The sequence below is a fragment of the Octodon degus genome, unplaced genomic scaffold (genome assembly GCF_000260255.1).
Source record: "Octodon degus isolate 3935 unplaced genomic scaffold, OctDeg1.0 scaffold00061, whole genome shotgun sequence".
NCBI lineage: Eukaryota > Metazoa > Chordata > Mammalia > Rodentia > Octodontidae > Octodon > Octodon degus.
Window position 1 is genome coordinate 2981915 of NW_004524637.1, and position 22903 is coordinate 3004817.

General features: G+C 46.1%; 1 protein-coding gene across 1 annotated transcript in view; it reads right to left on the reverse strand.

Moving 5' to 3' along the window:
* Hlcs (holocarboxylase synthetase) overlaps positions 1–22903 on the reverse strand; it is a 224836-nt gene that overhangs the window by 16152 nt on the left and 185781 nt on the right. The gene's annotated exons all lie outside the window — the stretch shown is intronic.

The window sequence follows — 22903 nt, forward strand, 5'->3', positions numbered from 1 at the left end:
ATCCCGGTACTGGGGAGGCTGAGACAGGAGGGTCACTATGAATCTGAACTGCATAGCGAGACCCTGTAATAAATAAATGAAAGATTAAAAAGAAATTATAAAGAAAAAAATAATAAGAGGATTTGCAGGATGAAAACGATTAAGATGCAATATGTATATGTGCCAATTCCCCAAGACAGATATAATTATGCATCACATAGTAATAAAAACATAAAAATTAAAATTAGAAGGGATACAGAAATTTTGAAAATGAAGGTCTAGATGTAAAAAGGAGTAAATTACCCAGTTGCTGCAATAAAATAAATATCATAAAAAAGAATACGTAACAGCAATCTGCAACATGCATTTTATTATAAACAGTGAACAAGAGCCTGTTTGCTAGAAACTAGGGAGCAGAAACTCCTCAAACCAGTCCGTTCAAATGAACAACCTTAAAAATCATACACTTCTCACCAGTGACTGCACTTCCAGAATTGAATCCCGAAGAGGATTCAGACAAGGCAACGGAGCAACTCCAGAGCACAGCTATTCACAGCAGGTTATGACACACTGAAACATCAGCAACAATCCACATGGCGCATGACAAAGGAAACAACACAGTCGCAGCATCACCAAGTGAAGAACACCCCACAGCTGTTGGTCACGTGGGCCTGCCTCTGGAGAGTATCATGTGAAGTCATAGGATGCACAGCCCTAAACAGCACGATTGCAATGACGATCTAAAATATACTTTTTAAACTGTTAGGAAATACCCCCAAATGCAGAAAACAAGTCACCCAGGCAAGTCTTTCTTCTCCCTAAAAATCTATGTTCTTCTAGCATTCTTCTCCAATAAAATATTACACACAGACATATCCTAAAAAATAAATTCCTGATGATTTACACATTTTTATTAAAATGATGCTTTAGATGTATAGCGACATTTTTATGCTTGAATTTTGTATGATGTGTATTTACAGACAAATGCAAGACACACAGCAATAGTAGTTATGCACCCAAAAGTGGTGAGAGAATTACATAAGGATTTATATTTGTTATTCTATATAATTTTGGGATGGTAAGCATTCAAGCAATTTTTATTTCTCTTTTTTATGCTTTTTCTGAAATATCCAACATTTCTACAATTGCACTGCACTTCTAGTTAGAAAAAAATGCTATTAAAAAAGATTTATTTAAGCCCAACCTTTTTTTTAACTTTAGGGAAGTGTCTACAGGGTGTTCAGGGTCTCACTACTAGATTGGACTCATAGTGATCCACCTGTTTACAGCCTCCCAAGAGCTGGGATTACAGGCATGCCACCACGCCCAGTCTCAATCGCCCATCTCAGCACTCTCCAGGGGCGGGACCAGCACAACAGTCCCAGGGATTGAACCCTGGCCTCTGTACCTGCTTGCAGGTGCTTTAATCTACTGAGCTATTTGACCAGGCCTAGCCCGACATGTCTAGGTAGGTTAGGTCTCACTTACTAGCTAGCATGTTGGTGAAGTAGGTTCCTTCTGTCCAGAGATCACAGACCTGTGGTGACAGGGTGGCCCACAGCCTGTAGGACACAAGCATGGTCACAGCTGCCTGGCATTGGTTCCTGCACAAGGGCAGCAGGCTGAGTCAGAGTAAAGCCATACAGGGACCCCTGGGGAACAGGACCCCTACTGTCCTCTTTACGAGCTGCTGGGCAGCTTTCTTCTGGGGAAGAACCATCCCAGGCTCCACGGTACATGGAGGCATCCTGCTCCCAGGTGCTGCAGCTGGGGCATCCTTGGCATGCTTCCTGGGCCAGTGGACTGGGGGGTAGACTTCAACTCTAGGTGCTTCTGGCTCCTGGGAGTACAACCCAGCACCGAGCGGTGCTTTTCTTTGTTGGGTTTTCCCCATTCATTCCTCTTTCTCAGCCTTCAGGGACACACATGCAGGCATCCTTGGAGTCTCCTCTGAATGAAAAGAACAGAGGACGGGGAAGACTCCAGGAGGAGGACAGACGAGGGGGCCCAGGCAGTTATACACTAAGGTTTATCACTCAGCCTGAGCCTTACACAATTTCCTGGGAGATGGGGTCTCCCTGGTCACAACCCTGTGGGCTCTGTGTAGCTGGAAGCAATAATGGTGACCCTCAGTGGTAACACACACACAGCCCGCTGCAGCCCACGCGCCTGGGTTGCTATCACTGGCTGGAAGGAAAGGGTGGTGAGCTACATCTCAAGCCATTCTTTTAAAGTATGTTCCACTGTGAAGCCAATTGCTACACCTGTGTAGCATGTCTTAAGAATTTAAAAAGCTAAAATATCAAGATTTTTGCTTTGCGTTAAGGGCTCACTGGAATGGTGTACTTTTTCTGGTTTTGTTTTTGACTTAAAAGCTAACTTCTAGACAGGTGTACAAGCTCGGCTTTTGAAAGAAAACGGATAGTGGTTTCTGCTATGTACACTGACACCTCACAATGATCTTCATGGCGTTTTTCATTGCTGAGACAAAATACCGACACCCACAAGTTAAGGTTTATTAAGCTATTTAGCTCACAGATTGCAGAGGTCTCAGCCCCTAATTAGCTGGCTCCAAGGCAGAGTGGCGCGTGGCAGAGGGGCACGGCAGAGGGGAAACAGTTCATGGTGGCCAGCAGGTAGCACAACAATCCAAGGGCCGCAGTGGTGACTTCCTGCCCTTTTATCTTATCCAGGCTCCTGGGGCAGACAGCACTCAACTCACGCCCTTAATCCTAGTACCCATGAGCCTAGCACTGCACTGTGAATCAATCCAAGCATCACACGCTCCAAATCCAGCCACTTCTGAGAAAGCCCCACCTATGACTGCATGAGGCTTTGGGGGGACATCTAGACACAGACATTATACATAGTAACAAAAATAAAAATGTTTTAAACCCACCACCATGTAAATGGAGGCAGGCCTGTGCCAGACACCAACATAAATTTTAGGATGGTACTGGCCTGACTTCTGACCTGATGTTCCTAGGGACACCATACTGTCCTGCAACCCGAGGTTCCAAGGACTCTGCAAACATCCTGGTAGACAGATGCAGATAGGAACCACAGAGACCTGACTCATAGCTTGGTGCTGATCTGAACTAACATGGATCTGGGACCCCATCCCTCCGTCTTCAGTCACCCATCAGGTGGAGTGCTTTCCACAGTTCCGTGCCGAGATGTGATGGGGCATATACCTCGGGCTATCATGCAGGCCTGAGGACTTCTCGCTGCTAGGAAATAAGAAACCGTGCTGCTACCTCCTTCTTTGGGGAATACAAAGCGTGGAGGAGAAGGAAGGAACACAACAGTGGGGACAGCAGGTGTTGCAGGAGTCTATGGCAATCCCAAGGGCCATTCCTCTCCTCTCAATCACCCCTAACTGTGTGGCCTTACACCACAGGCCTCTATCTTGCCTAAGAAATTTAAAGCAGTGCTAAGGATTAGGGATGTTAACTCTTTGTGCTTTTACAGTCTCTGAACCTACTTAGCAAAGCTAGAAACAGCTGGGTGAACTAGTTCTGTGGCTGACTTTCACACGTCAGTTACCACATGAGCCAGTGATGACAGAATCCCTTAGTTTTTTATTTTTTTATTTTTTTTATTTATGTGTGTGTGTGTGTGTGTGTGTGTGTGTGTGTGTGGCCAGCTCAGCCCACCAGGGGGTGGGGCTGGCTGGCATGTGGTGCTGGGGGATTGAACCGTGGTCCCTGTGCTTTGCTAAGCTTGTTCTAAGTAGGTGCTTTAGACCACTGAGCCATCTCACCAGTCCAATATTTTTTTTTTTTTTTTTCCGGAACCAGGGATTGAACTCAGGCCCTTGCGCTTGCCAGGGAAGTGCTTATTCCACTGAGCCATCTCCCCAGCCCCCAGAATCCCTTAGTTTTGTCCATGGATTCTTCTATTACATTCTGAGTTTGACATTTAAAGCCCCAATGGCCTTGCACCAAACCAACCTTTGGCATGCTTCAGATCAGAACCTCTTCCTCTTAGTGTGTAGCATGTATTTCATTTAGAGAGAAACTGGGAATTTGGGTTATCCAAGGACAGACAGAGACCCTTCCTTGTGGTGTTTCTCAGAAACAAGAACCCTCCCCGACTTGGGCAGAAGGGTGTTCACAGGGTGGCCCCACTCATGGCCTGTTTAACTTTCCTAGTGTTTGCATGCCAATCACTGTCAGCTATCATCTTCCCCATCTCCACCCGCTCAACAGTACTCGCAGCCCTGCTGAGTCATTTCACTGCTCTAGGAAAGGAGTCCTCTGGATTCTGGAGATCAAATCAGTGTGGATCTGTATTTTCTTACTGTCAACAGTGGATGTCTGGACATCAAGAACCATCTAGCTCTGACTGCTACCATCACAGATCTCACAGACAGACCAGGAAGTAGGGAGGCTGAGACAAGTCTGGCACCTGCAGCGACCTCTGTGGCCACACCCTCATGGCAGTACTGATCCTAGATTCTCATCTCTGCTGGTGAGCCTTAACTACACAGCGGACTGGGAGCTGGACCCTATCCTGGCTCTTCCCTCCCCTAGCAGGCCATGCGATTTTCCCAACCTCCTCAGCAAAGTAAATGCATAAATGCATCTGTTATCTTAGGTGGAGAATGCACAGGCATCAATGCAGCTACCTAGAAAGAAGACCTGCTTCAGGGACATGCTGTGGTTCTTTCAGAAGGCAGACGCTGATGGGATGCTGACGGACATCCATGGGGCAAGCCGATGCCTGGAGACTTTTCTTGCAGGCACCAGGTTTCAACTGGTCACCTGGAAGGATGCTAACTATATGCATTACAAATGGTGGGGCAGATACGTCAGCCCTGTGGCTGGGTCTTACCTAAGCCTCACACAGCTGAGAGGCCCTTCCTTCACAAATGAGGGTGTGTTCTCAGAAAGCAAACCCACTTCTATAACCCTGCACAGCCAGAGATCAGAAACTCAGATCACGTTCTGCATGGCACTAAGGCCCAGGCAATATTGTTTGGTAAGTTTTAAACTTATGTTTGAAACACTCCACTCATAACAGATTTGCAAGAATGGAACAAAGAATTCCTTATATGGCCTTTACCCAGCAACCAGCTTTACGAAGGATACAGAATCATAGCATTGAAACAACACTACCATGTGATCCAGGACTCAGCAAAGTTCTTATGTAAAAGGTCAGAGGACACATATTTTAGACTTTGCAGGTACCAGCGCTTGCGCTGGGGTGACTCAACCCTGTTGTCCAAGACAAAAACAGCCACACCTGGGTTTTGATAAGACTTCATTTGTGGATACAGAAATCTAATTTCATATTCTGTTCATCTGTCACCACGTAATAGTGATTTTTTTTTTTTTAAATGAAGACTATCTTCTAGACTATATTCAGATTCACATAAAAATTGGGCCAAAAGTACAGAGATCCCATACGCCTCTCCATAGAACAGGGTTTCCTATCTTAATCTCCTGCACTGGTGGGATGTTTCTTGTGATTTCTGGACCAACACTGATGTGTTATTATTATCTATAGTACATTAGAGTTCATTTTTTTTGTTGTACATTTTGTGGGTTCTGATGTCATGTACTTACTACCATAGTACACACCACAATGTCACTGTCCTTAAAATCCCCCTCACCAGAGCCTTCCAACTCCTGATCTAATGTATAGAGTATATTCATTTCATTCATTCTCCTGATGTTCTTTAGAGCAAAACAGTTTCCTTGCTGGCCTAGGATCTTATCCAGGATCATTCCTGCATTTAGTTGTATTTTTAGTCCACTTTAACACGGGCCAGTTCTTCAGTCTCATCTTCACCTCACCCTGCTCTGCAGTTCAGACTTGTAGTGATCCTCCTGTCTCAGCTTCCCTAGTGCTGAGATTACAGGCATGCACCACCACACTCAATCCCAGGGCCAGCATAGCATGCACTGCTGGGGATAGAATTCAGGACCTTGCACTTGCCAGGCAGGCGCTTCTGCCGCTGAGCTATCTACCAGTCCCCTGCAACCCCCCGCCCCCGCAACCTTTCTTTAAAATAGTTCTTTAGTTTCATTTATCATGATTTAGAATTTTTTGGAGAGTGGAGGCTATTGTTTTCTCAAATGATTCTCAATTTAGATGACTTGATATCTCCTCATGAGGAGACTCAGGTCTGCAGTTTTAGTAATACTGTGGTTTAGATCTAAAATGTCTCCCAAGGGGCCAGGGATGTAGCTTGGCGGCGCAGCACCTGCCTAGTAAGCACAAGGTCATGTGTGATTCCTAGCACCAGAAATAAAAAAGTCCTCCAAAGTCTTCTGTCAGACGTGTGGCTTTTGGAAGGTGAGCACACCACAGGCCACTGGTTCACTGATGAGTTCTGAGCAGAAGGTGCTATTAGAAGGCGGGGCCCGGGTGGAGGAGGCAGGCCCCTGGGCGTGTGACCTGAAGGTCGCACTTCCATCCCTGGCCGCTTCCCTCCCTCCCTCTCTGCTCCATGTCTGCTGAGCGCTGGGCAGCTCTCCTCTGCCATGCCCTTCCGCCACAGCACTTCTACCCTGAAGCCAGAAACGACTTTCTGAAACCATCAAGCACAATAAATCTTGTCCTTTACATTGTGGGTGTTGGGCATTTTGTGCCAGCAATGGAGGGGTAATGATCACAAACAGAGACGCGTGAGCGTGATGGCACAGCCCTCCCTGTGAGGAGGGCTTGAGGAGGCACAGGGCTGCTTTACCCCAGCACTGCTGCCGCCGTCATGCTTTGATCATGAGGTGTGCCTGATCTTGCCACCATTTCCCCTTTGCGATCCTTTGTGAGAAGGGCAGTGTGTTTGCCATACAATTTAGCCTGCTGTTTTTCACATCCACGCATGGTTCTTGTCTGAGTCAACTCATTTCATGGGTGGCAACAGTGATGTTTCTGATACTATCATTTCTTCTGTATTTACCTATTGGGATTCCACAAGGAACAACTTTATTTTCTCCCTTACTACTCACATATTTATTGATTTATATCAGAATAGACTTACTAGATTCTTATTCAATAGGTTACTCCTTCCTACTGATTTTCACTATGAAACTCAAACTGCCCCACGTCTGGCAAGTGGGCACTCATCCCTGCTGCCTCCCACATCTTACAAATATGTCCCCGGCATCTCCTGCACTTCTGTTTTCTGGCATAAGTCTTTCCATAATCATTTTGCACTTTCTTAGCCTTGCCCTGGAATGAGTTTGTCCAAGAAGCTCTGGCTTTTTTTAAATGGAGAACAGTATTTAAAAGAAATCTGGAGCTGAGTGTGGTGGCTCACATGCTGGGAAGGCAAGGCAGAAGGACCTGCATTGGGCCCTCTCCTTCCTCCTTCCTTTCTCCCTGTCTCTTCTAGTCATCATCTGTACCTATCTACCATTTCCTAATGTATCTATTCTGAAGACAATGAGTTCTTTGAAAATTCCCATTCCAATCCCACACCACAAAGCTTTCAGCTTTGCCCTTTCTATAAATTCTCTTTCCAATAGTGAGAGATCTGGCTCCCATTATCTGCAATATATTTACTTATTTGTGCAATGCTACAATACACAGAAAGTGATCTCAAAATTTCTGGCTTCTACTGCTGTGAAAAACACACTAGCCAGAGTTCAGTGTTTGCTTATATTTCTTTTCATCTTTAGCCTGAGGTATATAACCAAATACTATGTTGGAAACCTTCTGAGTTTGCTCTTGTTTCCCCTGCTCTCTAGCGTGTTTATGTTACAAATCTGAAGTCAGGTTTAATTGCACTTCTGTATTCCATTTTAGCTGCCCCTCCCTCCACCAAATCTTTGTTTCTTTTTCAAAATTCTTAACTTGGTTCCAAGAGTGAGAACTACACAGAATAATATACTCTGAGAAGTGTCCCTGCCGCACCCTCCTTTTCTCTGCTTCCAGCTCCTTTCTGAGCTTCGGTCATTTCTGGTTAATTTTGCGTGCAGACAGTTTCCACTGTGCAGACCCTGAGCTGTCTTCCTTGCACTCGCACGAGCTGGGAGCCCGCCAGTGCTTCAGTGCTCCCTCGTTCCTTCCTGGAGCTGAGCACTGCTCCACTGTGTGCGGTGCACTTGCCCCGCTGCTCTCCTGTGCAGTTCTCGCCGTACTCACACATATTCTTATCTTCTCAGGGTGCGCGTGCCAGGGCAGCGGCGAGAAGCAGGTGCTGGTAAGACGGCGAATGCACTGATCTCCATGTCGGACACAGGCAGACCCCCACTCCCTGGCGTACAGCTGGGTACGAGGCCTCATCTCCCCACATCCCCGCCGAAGGACCGTGGTGTGCGCGTGCGTGCACCACAGCATGCACAGCAAATAGCCTGTTCATGTTTTTTGTCTCTGTAGTTAAAGAATCGTTTATACATGAAGGGATATTACCTGTGATACCTTACTGCAAATATCTTCCTGTTGTCTTTTGACTTGATTTTGCTTATGGTGTTTTGTTATGCAAATATTTTGAGTTTTTAATTTTTAACTTTTTTATCAGGAAGTCAAATGTGTCGATCTTTCATTGTTTCTTATTTTCACACCACACCTAAAGAGCCCTTCTCTGTGGCTAGGTCCTACCGGACCTAACCCACTTGTTTCTAGTAATACCTAACAGGTTTCATTTTCAAGATTTAGATTCTTGATTCCATTGGAGATTATTTTTGTGTAGGATGAAAGGTAAAGTAGAGGTCTGATTTTAACTTTTCCCCCTTCCAAATATCTGTAAAGTGGCCTCAAGACCATTAGAAAATCTGCGGTTAGTGGACTCTCTCCCCTTCGCCCCGGGACCTGTATCATGCACTATATTTCTCTCTGGACTCGGATCTACTTCTGAACTTTCCAATCCTTTTCTACCAGCCTCTCCATTTACTAAGGTGCCAATATCACAGCCTGTGTTAAAGTCTAGGACGGCCAGGAACTCTCGTGGAACTTGCTTTTCATGATTTTCCTAGTATTCTTGTTTATTTACACTTGATATGAATTTCGGCATCTGTTTGTCTAGCTCTGTTGAGAAAAAGTGCACTAAATACATTAAATTTACAAAGAAGCTTGAGAACAGACATCCTTGTGAAGTTGAGCCATGATGTCTACATTTATTCAAATATACTTTTGCCCTTCTGACGTATCTTAAAGTCCTTTCATATATACTTTGCTTATTTCTTACATTCATTCTTAGGTATTTTACCTTGTTACTACTACAAATGTGTACCACGAAATCCTTTAACTAGTTATTTTCTGTGTATGTAAAGATTATTTTGTATTTTATTAGGGCATGCTTGCAGTTCATGTAGTTTATGACCACCTTGGAGAGAGGGCATACGCATATAGACCACAGCTTCATTTTTTTTTCTATTTTAAAATCTCCTCCCCCTCCCACCTACCCCCTCCATTTTCCATATCCCACTTTTCATTCTTATTGCTGTAACTGACCTCAGCTCACACTATGGGGGACAATGTCACAGCGACTAAGGGTGCTGGCTCCCTTCTAGGCCCTCTTTATTCTGCTCCCTTCCCCTCCCTCCTCCTCATTCCTCATGCCTTTCCCTTGGTCCTCTTTCCTAGCTCAAGAGATCTATCTCCTTGACTGCTATCTATCCAGCCTTCATTATTCTCAAATTTATTGATTTTTACACATCAATTTTACTTTATTGCTTAGGCTAGAGAATCACTGATTTGCTAAGATTTCCCATGTAAACTATCATTTTTTTCTGCAGAAGGGTACTTTCACAAAGACAATTTTACTTTTTTTTAAATCATGCCTTTAATTGATTTCACTTGTCTATTAGGATTAGCTAATGTCTGTGGATGACCGCCGAGAAGATAACAATGTGCAATGTATTAATTATTGAAAATGTCCTATTAAAAAAAAGAATTAGCTAATGTTTTAGTAAAATGTTATAGAGAAGTAGAAATAGTCTTTGCCATGTTCTTAGTGGAAATGATTTTAGGGTTCCTTCATTAAATAAGACTCAATCTAAGGGAGTCATGCACACACTCATGCACACACCCCACTTATGACCATGTCAATGTGACAGGCTTGGAACAGCAAGCCCCACCCCCTAGCACCACCGCTCCATCATTTTGAGACTTCTCCAAGGTCTTGCAAACAAGTGAATCAATGGGCCGGAGGGGAGGGGGCAGGGTATCCTCAGCTATGGGTACACACTGAGCTTTCGGGATCCTTGGAAAGTACTACAAGATGCTGAATTCTGTAAAACTGAAGGGTACCTTCTGCTAAGCAGCAAATTTTGTGCTGGGTATTTGGTATGAGAGGAAGATTTTCTCAGTGATGCATCTCAACAGCTTTCCTGGGGGGGTCACTGCTGGGGTTCATTTTACCAGTGAGAAAGTGGGTGAGACACAGAACAAGGCTGGCCTGACTTGCTGCAAAGGAATCTCTTTTCCTCACAATAAAATTTAACGGCAGGAATACCACCAGTATGTTAAATATATTTGTGTAAGTTTATAAGGTTTTTGATTGTTTGTTGTTGTTGCTTTTAAAAAAAAAGTTCTGGAAACTTACTCCCAAACAATAAGCTCAAAAGGAGGTCTTGATTTTTTAAAGCATTTTAAATTTCTAAAAATTAAATGTCGCTTATTAATGGCAAGCTCTGTTGGCCTTGCGCTGCTGAGTGTGTAAGCTCGTCTGCACACTTCCTGTTCCAACCATGTTAGTTTTTCTCATTAAATTCTTAACAATATAAGATACTTCCTTGCCACACAGCAAGAGATCTTCAAGCATCCGAGTGGATGAAGGAATGCAAAGTGACTGTACTTCTTCCTCTAGCTGGGAAGCACCTCATACCCCGTCTGTTTCTATCCCACTATGGAGCCAAACCAGGTGATCACCAGGGAGAATTTCCTGCCTGATGGCTGGCCTCAAAACCCCAACCTCCTCCATGTCCTGCTGCCTGGAACATCAACCCTCTTGCCTGCCATGGCCCCGCCTCCCTCCAGAGCCTCCCATGGACCCCACCCTGCCAGGGAGCCACTAGCCCGCCAGAGCCCATGCCCAGGAAGCTTAGCACTAGCTTAACTCTTCACTTGATGGGACAAGGGGCCTCTTTCTTTAATGCATGGCTTTTTTGCTCCATGATACACCCGGTTTATGGCCCCCATGAATTAAACCTGGTTTGGAATCCAATTCTGTAACACATTTTCATTCAAATGGCTATTTTCCATGCCCTCTATGCCAGGTCCTTTTTCTACGCATCTCTTCCAGGGCTCTGCGAGATGGGAAGCTGGTTCCTGCTTGGGCTCTGGGCTGGCAAGACATTTCATACTCACTCCCTTACTGAATCCTTCTATTAATCTTTGTGTCTCCAACTGACTTAACCCACCCAGGTGGATCAGCTGATGCCTCCCAGATGATCCAAAGGAGAAGTGGAGATAGTGGAGTCCTAGCCTTGTTCCCTGTGTTTGTGGACATGGTCTTAGGGTCCCTCACTATATAAGATGCCAGCTCTAGGGCTCAGTGCCCTCTTAGCTTTGGGTCTCTGATAAATATTCTTTCCTCCCTGGCTCTTCTAGGCCCAGGCGATGGAGCTTGTTTCTGGGGCTGCTGTCATGGGTATAGGTCCCCCTTCACCTTCCACCCCCATGGCCTGCCCTTGGCTGAGCTGGACTCCGGCCATCTGCCCAGTGGCCGGAAGTACTGACTACAGCTTGGTGTAGTGCGAAGGGCCCTCTTCTCACATCTCTTCCAACAAGGACACTTGTTCAAGGAGCAGTGGGGCACAAATGAAAAAATATCCTTTTCCTGGAGTTTCTTGTACTCTCTGCCTTCATCCTTGCAGTCTGCCTCTTCTTTTCTTTTCCTGCCTTTTAAAAAAGAAAGCGTTGCCCACTTGTCCTTTTTGAGAGCATTTACTGCCTTCGTTCTGCCTGACATCTCATAATCAATCTTCTGTGTATGTTTGTGTATGCTTTTCTATTTAAACCTTTCCTCTTTTTAAATTTAAAAAACACAGCGCCATACCGCCAAAGGTGTCAGGAAACACGTTCAAATAAGGAAGGGCTCCAAAGGCAGCCCTGCCAACAAAATGCCAGTAAAATCTGAAACCCGGGTTCAGACACACTGGGAACAGTCCAGAATTTAAAACTTAAAGAACTTCTTTATTCCAGTAAATCAGCTTCCCTGTGAATACCATCAACATCCTTTGCTTTAATGAGTGAGGGAATATCAGAGGAAGGGGTGGAGAAGGAAAGGATTTGGGCCAGTATGAAATTTAATTTAAAAACTATTATGAGAAGTTTAATTTCCCCCTCCCCCAACCAAATACATAAATCTTTTTCATGCATTTTCTTTTTCTTAAAAAGAGGGGAAAAAGGAAGGCATCCCGAGCCATCTGAAATGACAGCAGTGAGTGAGTGTGGTGGGTTTTTAAAGGACAAGTATTTACTTACTGGATTCCTGTTCTTTAAACTGCCGCCTCAGCTTTACAGGAAAATCCAAAGAAATTGTAGAGTTCTATTCTCAGCCAGTAATCAAACCTGGGACCAAGGATGTCAACAAGGGGGGATAATGGGTAATGCAAGGCTACAGGGGTCACTTTAGGAGAAGGGACCACAGCAGTAAGTGTCACAGTTCAGGTGGAGACAGCCTGCTTGGGGGGCAGGAGGGCTGGGAAGCTGAGGCTTGGCATGCTCTGAACTGCATGAGAGACGTGGACATGCACAGAAAAGGAAGTTCCTCTTCATGAGGGTGACTTCAACCATGTACAGCACTACATCCAGCCCAGCCGCTGAGCTGGGACCCATCAGAGCTAAGAGGCACTGGGTAACCGCGAGGGGTGGCCGTCTCAATGCAGCACGTGTGTACACGTGTGCATGGTGTGTTGGTTACACATCTGCTGCAGTGCTGCCACAACCCAGTTTTGGGTGCTCTCCTCACAAAGCCCCAGGACCATGGGCGCCCCTTAGCCTGACAGGAAAGTACCCATCTGAGGTATTCTGGCATAGGCTCTCCCAGAGGCCTCCCTCGCCCTCCAAGTACCATAGCTCTAAGGAAGCTGCAAACTGCGGAAAGAGCCCTGTGAAGACACCTAATAAAGCCATCAAGGGCTGTGAAGTTTCTATTTATTATTGTCCCCTGGCTGATAAAATGACCAGGTCACCCGTCTAGATGGCCAGGTCAGAAATAGAGGGCTCACCTAGCAGAAGACTTGCTCTCTCCTTAGGATACTGCTATCTGGTTTTTATTTCTTCTGCTTTTCATGCCCTGGGCCAGTGTGATCACAGGTTTATTCAGTTTCCACTTTGCTAGGGCCACTCAACTCCCTGACATTCCCACCCACCCTCCGCGCCACCACTCTATGCCATAAAGAGGCATTTCCTAGAGATGGCATTGTGTCATCCTGAGGCTGTATGCGCTGGGTCCTCTGGTCTCTGAGCTGGATACCTGATGAAGCGTCCTGCAGAATGTCCCTAAAGTGCTCCTGCAGCCGGGGAACAGATGGGCCACCTATCTCCCACACATGGACAGCTGAGCTCAGAATGCAGCTGCTGCACACGCACAGGGGCTCTGCAAACACGGGCACCATAGTGGTCCTTTGCCAACAGAGGTGGCCTCAGGGGGATTCTCTGGCAGGGCTTGGGTGCTGACTCACCCCCAGACCTACTGGCCAGCGAATGACCTGCCTGAAGTCAAGAAGTGCAATCGAAGCTTCACATTCTAACTGAGGGAGTCAAGATCGCCAGGTGTGCTTTCCCAAAATGAAACTGCTTGGGACTTCTCATAACAGCTTTTACGACAGGCATTAAAATGCAAAGAGGAAGATGAAAGTTCCTGCTACAGACCAGGTTTGTAATGAGAGAAAGAGGGCTTGTGGGCTGGGTCTGGAAGGGAGGCTTATGCGCTGCATTATAGTTGGATATTATTATATAAAATGAGTGTGTTATTAAAAGGATCCTGAAGTTATAAAAACTCAAAGGAACTTTTAGTGAGGATGAATAACTTCTTTGGTAAAGATGAATAACTCAGATTTCCTGTAGACCAGAGGCAGTCATGCGTTGGAGCGCCTTAATTGCCAGTAGTTGGATTTTGTTGTTTTTGTAGGGCGCTGACTGGGGGGTGGGCTGGGAGCACATTCTTTGATTAGGGAAGTTAGCACTACGCATGCATCCATCTCCCTAGCAAATGAGAACCTTGACTATCCTCTTAGGAAACACATCAGGAGACCTATCTGCTACAGCCAGAGTCACCTGTCAGGATCTGCTCTGCTCCTTGAACAGGACACACTGCTGCACCCACCAAATGCGACACACAGAATGAACTCAGAAAGCCAGAGAGCCACATAGACTGAGGTGGTTAAAAAAAAAAAAATCTGTGAAGTCTGTTTCTTTCACTTACATCCAATTCATTAAAATTATATCAGAGAATGACTTTGGGCTTGATCCATGCAATTAGCTGAAACATTTTCCCCAATTTTGTTTGTACCCATAAACTAGGAAATTCCAATATAATCTGTGGTCAGGCAATCATAAATTCTAAATAGTAAAGACTGAACTGATTTTTTTTTTTTACCATGGCCAGCATATGTAGGTTTTCTGGCTTATTAATTTTTTAAATACTGAGAGTAATCATACCACTGACAAATCTGAAAATCAGAAATGAAAGACTTCACCATTCATAATAACATAATGACTCTCATTTCACACTTCAGCTTAAAAGTGAAGCTAAGCTACTTACCTAAGCTACTTACTATTCTAACGGACCCAAGCATTTTTGCCTGTATCTTTATGTTGATGGCTAAAACTCCATCACACGACTATATGATAAAGTTAACTCTAAGTCTTGGTGAGTATGGACTTGTCATTTTTGTATCAGATGACTTCTTAGGGTACAATGTAGAACTATGTCTCAAGTATGATACATAGAACTATGTTGCACGACTCCAGATAAGTGTTATCACACTGCTTCTCAAAAAGGTAGTTCTAATTAGTACTTATCAGGCTTTTAACAAGATTTACAAGGACCTGTTCCACTATGTCCCTGTGCACTCTGGATTTTATGATTAAAGACATTTGCTTGTTGGCTAATTTAGTGAGAACAGTGGTCTATAAATTGTGACGACTATGAGCCAGCATCCCTGATGTCACATGCTTCTATGTTCCAAGTAAATAAAGACACACAAGCACCACCAAGACATCCACATCCGGCTGCTTATCTCACAGTCTGATGCCACTCAGCACACAGAGAGGTGCAGAAGTCAGCAAGAAGGTTTGCTTGTATCTGCTCCGTCACAACTCAGACAGTGAGGGGACTGCCTGCCGGCTCTGTCACCTCGTGGCAGCGCAGCACTTCTGCCAGCCTGCCAGGGACCTCAGTTTGTGGCAGTAGGAGAGGGCAGCAGGAGCTAGGCACAGTGTCCTGAGGCCTGTCCATTCACCACTGCTGCCAATCTGTGCTTCTGAGTCCTTTTCAAGCCAATAATTTGGGTGCGGGACAATGTGCTCTGTGAGCAGAATGAAATGAAGAAATAAATAGAGGTGAGCCTTAATTGGAGCCTGCTTGCATTCACAGCAGGTTAAACACACCTTACTGAAGAGTTTCAGGGACACAAATCATGCGGAAACGTATAGGTCTGTGTGAAACAAAATCTACACACCCCGCTGTGCCTCTAAACTAGAGCAAAATCCAATATGCACCAAGAATCCCATAAGCTGCCTCCACACTGTGCATGACCAGCCTAGCAGCTGCCTCAGCACAGACAGAGTGGGAAGAAGGGATCCCCACCCAGACCTGGCCCTGCCTGATGTCCAAGCAGCAGCTTTTAGCTTCTGCAAGCAGCCCAGTCAACTGTCAAATCCCCACTGGGTTGGCCAAGAGGTAGGAACCCCAAATGAAAAAACATGAAGGGTTTGTTTTTTAAAAAGAAATACATCAAGCATCCAAAAGAGCTCTTTTGTATGAATTGTCATGGTGGGAGCCAGAGAGGAGAAAATCATTCTCCTTCCATGGAGGAAGCAGTATGACCTCACCTGTGACTTCTCTCTTATGGGGTGTGGATTTTTCTCACCCCATTAAATGTAACCTACTCAAGGTGGACTTTACCATGTGAGAGAAATAGAGAGTGACAGGGAACAGGCGGCTGCTACACAGGAGGCAGCCTGCATGTGAGTGGGTGCCCAGGGTCTGTGGCAGGCACTGTGCCAGGGGCTGCTGGCCAGGTACACAGACACAGGGCTGCCACAACTTAAGGAACCTTGTAGTCCCCTCCTTGCCAACAAATGCATTCCTCATAAATGGAAAGGTAAGACAGAAACAAAAAGTAAGAGGCAGGTTAGCGCTGGTTTCTTCTTTTCCACTGAAAAGAAGGACCCAGCTTTGGTGGCCAGAGCAGTGTTGGACTGTGGAGTCCGTGGCAAAACAGTGAAAGTGATGCTCCAGTAGGTACAGGCAGTTCCAGAGCAGGGACAGTGGCCTAAAAGCCCTGGAGAGGAGCACTGTCTGTCAGGGTGCAGACTGGGCTCTGAAGGGCAGCAAAAGACCAGCTAGTACTGCTCCCTAAGACCCCTTCACATTAACCAGCAGCTAGCGGTGAAACCCATGGGGACAGGGGCTTCTGCTAAATCATCCTGCAGCAGCTCTGCAGGCCCTACTGCGAAGCCCTGGGGACAGGCAGCCTTTTCTTTTGTCACATGGCAGGACAGTAAGCTTTGGCTTCCATGTGACAAGGGACAGCTGCCACCTGCTGCTTAGCAATCGTTCGCTGTGGTAGTGGTCAGAGCAGGAGTGAGTGGAACTGGTGAAGTCATTGACATTTGGCCATTTCAGTCTTGCTAAAATGGTACGTGTGTGACTCAACCTGAGGAGGGGAAGGGGAGGAAGAGGAAAAGGAAAAAGAGGATAGAGAGACGAAGGACGGAAGGGAGAAGAGGAACAAAAAGAGAAGAGGGAAAAGGAGAATGATGAAGAAGAGGAAGCAGAGGACGAGGATGAGAGCCAGCGATTTTGCTAGGCCATCCCAAGAGGGGCTGCTGGACTCGCAGGCCAGAGCATCACCATCAGGTGACATGCCCAACAACCCTGACGGACAGCTCCCAAGCAGCAGATCCTGCAGCCTGTGACTCCTCACTGAACCTCAGGAATGTCAGCATGCCACATGTCTCCTGGACCAGAGGCCAAGGGCAAGAACAGGTGCTGCAGGGAATGGCTCAGAGAGAGGCCACTGTCCACCTAGTCACATCAACACCCAACCTTTCCAGGAGGAGTAGGGGTGTGGCAGCCAACTCCTGAAACACTACCTGGACTCCAGCTGTAGCCTCCAGCTCCAGCTGGACCCTCTCTGCCCACTGCTCAGACCATCAGGACTGAAAGGCTGGGGGCTGGGCTTCCCTCTTCACCTACTTCTCCCCCTGACTGGGTCACGAGTTCTCAGGGTTAGCATGCCTCTACACAGAGGGCTTTCTGTACACAGATAGCAATACTGGGGAGTGATGAGCTTGTATTAGACATCGCCTTGCTGGTGATCCATCTACTTCTGATCGTCCCCCAGTTCTCAAGAGCATCTGCTTCTCATATGAGCCCTAGGAATGCTGATGTATGGACCCATAGGAGGGCTCAGGATGAGGGGGCAAAAGAAAATCTGAGCATATATGTTGAAAGTTCAAATGTTATTTTCATAAACAAATGCACTAGAACTACGGAGCAAAAACTAATGCAAATTTTGCAAGAGTATTAAGAGATAAGTCAGGCTGTCAAGAAAGGCACTGGTAGCCAGGAGCCATGTGAATGGGTAGGCATGAGGCTGCTAGAGCAACTCCCCCCTTCTGTCTCCAGCAAGGGACTTGGAATTGGTACTCTTTCACCCTCTTTGGAAGCCTCCCAGCTGAAGACATGGCGTCTTCACAGTGTGTCTGAGCATTCACTGATTTACAGTTCCTAAGCAGCTCCAGCCCACACAAGGCTGAGCTCTGCTCGATGGAATGAGCTTGCTTCCCTGCCCAGGCATCTAACTTCTGCTCAGGACCAGCTGCGCGTGTGAGGGGGCCATGCAGTGTTGCTAAGGGGCATCTAAGTTCCCTGTAGCACAGCTGCCAGGGCAGATTATCCCATGCATGCCTGTGCTCTGCCTGTGTCCCAGGAAGCTCACGCTCCAGTGTGTGTGTTCGGGGGGGGGGGGTGAGAGCAGGGAGACAAGGCAAAAAATAAAGAGCAGAGAGGGATGTGTGTAAATGGTCAGGGGAAGCCACACTGAGAGAAGCCTTTGTTTGGAAAGCGGAAACTGAGTGTGCGTGAAGATTACCTAAGAGAAGAATATTCCAGGACATGGAAACGCCAAGACCAAAGACCAACAATTGGTCAGAAGAGAAAGACAAACGACCAAGGTGGCCAAGTACACTGTGGGAACTGGGAGGCAGCACCATAACATAGACAGTGGGTGACTTAAATGAATTCTGGGAGACATTCCTGAATTCATAGCTTTGAAAATCATGATATAGACTCTGGAAATTGTATTGAATGAAATAGGCAGCAACATTGAGGCATTCTAAGCAGCAGGATAACGAACTGACTTACATTTTAAAGGGGTTCACCTCACGGTATTAGAAACAGCCAAGGGGTAGTGAGGGCATGGGGTGCAGCGAGGCTGTGGCATGGAGTTGCAGAGGAGCTGGCTGAGGACAACAGCCCGGGCTGTGCACTGATGTAGGTGGGAGGCACCGTGCTTGGGGACTTTTATGGTTTCTTTTAAAATTGTCTCCCAAAGGGCTCATGCTTAAGGTAGGGCTTTGGTTAGGTGATTGGATCAGAAGGGTCTAATTTCATTAGTGGATTAATCCATTATGGAGACATAATTTGATGGTATTAGCAGTAGGTGATGGAAACAAGAGGTCTGGCCTGCCCGATGGCCTCAGCAGCCTATCTTGTCCTTGCCCCTTCCCCATCTGCCCAGTTCTCTTCTTCCTTTTCAGCTTCCTGGCTGCCATGTGGTAAACACCTTCCTCTACCAAACCTTTCCACCATGAAGCTGCATCACCACAGGCTTAGACACAATGGAGCCAGCACACCATGGGCTGAGCCCTGTGAAGAATGTTCCATCAGAAATGTGTTTTGTTACTCTCAGGGATTTTTGTCTGATCAATGAAAGCTGACTAACACAGGGAGCAGCCAGCAGGAGGCTATGCAATGGTGAGCATGTTTTGAAAGCAGAAACGACAGGATTCGATAATGGACTCTGCTTCTGAAAGGCACATGAAGTCATGGATATAAGTCATAGAAGATTTATGGCCTGCATAACTCAGTGGGCAGAAGGATTTGCCATTTATTGAAAGGTGGCAGGCACAAGCCGGGCAGGCTTGAGTGCCAGGTTGAAGCTGGCAACGGTGACCTGCCCATCAGACAAGCCTGATGAACCAGGCAGGGGTCTGCAGTGGAGGGAAGAGGTTTTGGTGAGGATGCTCACCTGGGAGTGATGTCCCTACAGATAAACAGCGGGAACACAAAAGATCCATTCAGGAATGATTGAAGCTGGAGAAAGTCAGACTTTGGACTAACTCGACTTTGGATTTTGTCAAAGGCACCAGGTTATCAATTGAGAAACCCACACCTTGGTTTCAACATAGAAAACACCAAGCATGGTGACCACACCCCCCAGACCTGAGTGGCAAGCACACAGGAGGAGGAAACAGTCCTCATCCCCAAGACACATGGGGTGCCCACCTGCCAGGCACACAGGCCCACCCAAAAGGAAGGAAAGGGAAACACGAGGTCCCCTCCCAAGAGCTTCATGCTTACAAAACCTTTCTTACTATATTCCAGGTGGAAGAAAAGATGACAGTGCACATCTTTCAAAGCATGGGGAACCTGGGACACAACAACTTGCTGTAGTTTGACTGTGTCTCAAAAGTTCTCACACTGGAAACCCACTCCCCAGCGATGAGGACTAGATGAGGTCCTGAGTATAGAGTCCCCACCATGGTGCTAGTGAATTTATGAGAAAAGTGACAGAGACCAAAGCAATATGTCTGCTCTGTCTCACCATGTGATGCCATCTGCCCTGTCCTGAGACACAAAGAAAGCCCTCATCAGAGCCAGCACCATGCCTGTGGACTCCCAGCCTCCAGAAATGCGATCGAATAAACTTCTAATCTTTATACCGTAGAAAGACTCAGGTGTGTTGTTACAGCAACAGGAAATGGACCAAGACACTTCTGCAGTAGATTTCAGTTTATTTGCAATTCAGTTTTATATGCATTACCTGACAGAGAGAAAGAAATAGTAGAAATTTCACAGGATTGGATGAGTAAGTATGTATACTTCTAACTGAATTCAGAAAATAAGGGCTATGCCTCTACTACAGCCAAAAAACCTCCAAAAAACCAAAAACAACAACAACAAAAATGCAAGTTACTATTCCCTGAGAGACAAATGCTTGAAGGTGAAAGATGGCCCACCCCTCTCCCTCCATGGAACAAGGGGCCCTGCCCCACGTGGAGAGTTATGGCCAAGTTCTGTCTCTCTTTTGGAAGTCAAGGGCAGAGCTTTTGTCATTCATTCATCCTGGGATAATGCACGGTGCAGAGCAAATGCCCAATCAATCTAACTACACACCAAACAAATAGGCAAATAAATATTCATTAAAAATTACTTGGGCTGTTAATTTAAGTCACTCACTGGAAAAAGGAAAACAGAGCAAAGAAGTACGCATCTTTTTAGTTTAACAGGTTAATTAAGGACAAGGTTTTAAAAAATATTTTGATGGCTTAAGTAAACCAAGCACAAGTGGGTTCTAAACAGCTGCAATCAGTAGCTGTGAAAACATTTACCATGTGCTACAGAGCAGAAAAGGAGTGAGGTCAAGGGCTCACTCCATGGCTCTTGTATAGTCTCCATTTTAAATCCAGATAGGAAAAAAGGAAACAGGCACTTGACATATAAATGTGAAAATCCTAACTAAAATGTCAGCCGACTGAAGTCAGCTGTACCTCTATGAAAAGTACATTGTAACTGAGTACTGTGCATCCTAGAAATGCAAACACAGCTTACTGTTAGGAAACCAGCTTAATGCAACACAGCTCATGAAAGGACTAAAATAAGGATGATAATGTGGCTTTCTCAATGGATCCAGAACAGACATTTGATAAACTTCAGTGGCGCTAGGTCAGGTCTCTAATGACCTGTTAGTCTGATCGATTTCCTCTTCTTACCAAATTTTCTGTTTCTTTCTCCTGTCCCATTTTTCTTAGCTGTCTGAGTAGGATGTAGCCCACAAGAGCTGTGCAGCTCAGGTGGTCCAGGGCCCCAAGATTGTCCGGAGGGGCAGGGAGTCCCCATGCGCCACCCGGGCTTCCCACAGCATCCATCCAGCTCATCTGGGCTAAGGATGAGAGGGACAAAAGCGTCCTGTGGTGAGGCTCCCCTCGGCCCTTAGCTGGCAGAGTGTGTGTGGGTGCAGGCTGACAATGACAATTTCCAGAAGGAAGAATTCGGCACCAGCGTAGCATCTACAGATTAAGCCAACAAGGTCATTGCATGAAGATGATCTTTGACCACAATCTCTTTTAGCATAGTCCTTACATAATTTATGGCTGCGCCACCCAAAAACAGTATCTCCTGCTATGCTTCAACATCTTCTAATCTGGCCTCAAAACAAATAAATCTTCAGCAATGTAACGAAGGGCTAATACCAGATAACAGTATCAGTTCCTGTGCCCACAGCTGCTTCTATAGAATTTAAGCCCAACATTCTACAAATGTTATTAGAATCATTTTCTCCTAGCTTTGCCCTATACTTGTGGGTTTATAAACTGGGGGAAGGGCTACTGAATAATCAGCATGTTATACATCATTCACAAAGTTGCCTGTATAAAAAGTTCTACGTTAATGTCTGCAAAAATGCCCCACGATTTTCCTGGTGAGTTCATCTGAACACATTAGGTTAACAAGTCATTAAGTACATCTGCATGAATTGTTGGTGCAAATTTTATCACCTTACAGAAGCTAAAGTCATCAGCCGAACAAGAAAGAGCCACTAACAGAGTTTGACAGTGGCATCTTGACCAGTATGACAGCCTGGAGTCCCATGGAGCACCTGCTCCCTGTAGGCCTAGTTTTGTGCACCAATAGATTAACAAGTGCACTGTCCAGTTTCCATGTTACACTGCTCTAGGGACTGAGAATTACAGTGGTGAGCAAAATATTTCCATTCTAGAAGAAGAAGGCACTCAAATATGCAAACGTACAAATGAAGTAACAGGTACAGTTAGAGACAGAGAAGTGGGCTATGACATCTGTTGTACAGGATGGTGAGGGAAGGCCTGTCTAGTAAGCTGACATATGCACAAAGACTTGAAGGAGGAGAGAGTAAGGCTGCCATCTTGGCCAGGAATGGTGGCAGCATTCTGGAAGGTTGAAGCAGGAGGATCACAGTTTAAGCGAAGCCTGTGAAACTGAGCAACTTAGTGAGCTCTTAATGCAAAATAAAAAATGACTGGGGCTGCAGCTCATTGTGAAGACCTTGAGTACAATCCTCAGTGTTTCTACCCTAAGCATGCAGGAAGAAAGAGAAGGCAACAGGAAGAGAACAGGAAAGGAAAGGAAGGAGGGAAAGGGAGAGAGAAAGATACTGGGCAGAATGACCAGGGAGGAGGTACAGCCATCATAAAGGCTTCTGGGTAGGCATGTGTACCTGCAACTGTGAGGCCCCACAGGAGGCCTCAGTCATGGATGCAATGTGCACATCTGTGCATGTGTGCGTCTGTGTGACCATGTGTGAAAATGTGTAGACAGGTAAGAGGGAAGGGCCGGCAACCATGTGAGGCTTCCAGGCAGGCAGGGCCCATGGAACCCCGCCCCCATGCTGCCACATGAATTGAGATCTGCTCCTTCACGCTACCGACGCTTGTCCAGGGATGGGTTTATCTGTTCACCAGCTGGTGGCTACTTGGGTTGCTTCCAGTTTGCAGTTATCTGGATGAAGCTGCTATGAGCATCTGCATACGAGTC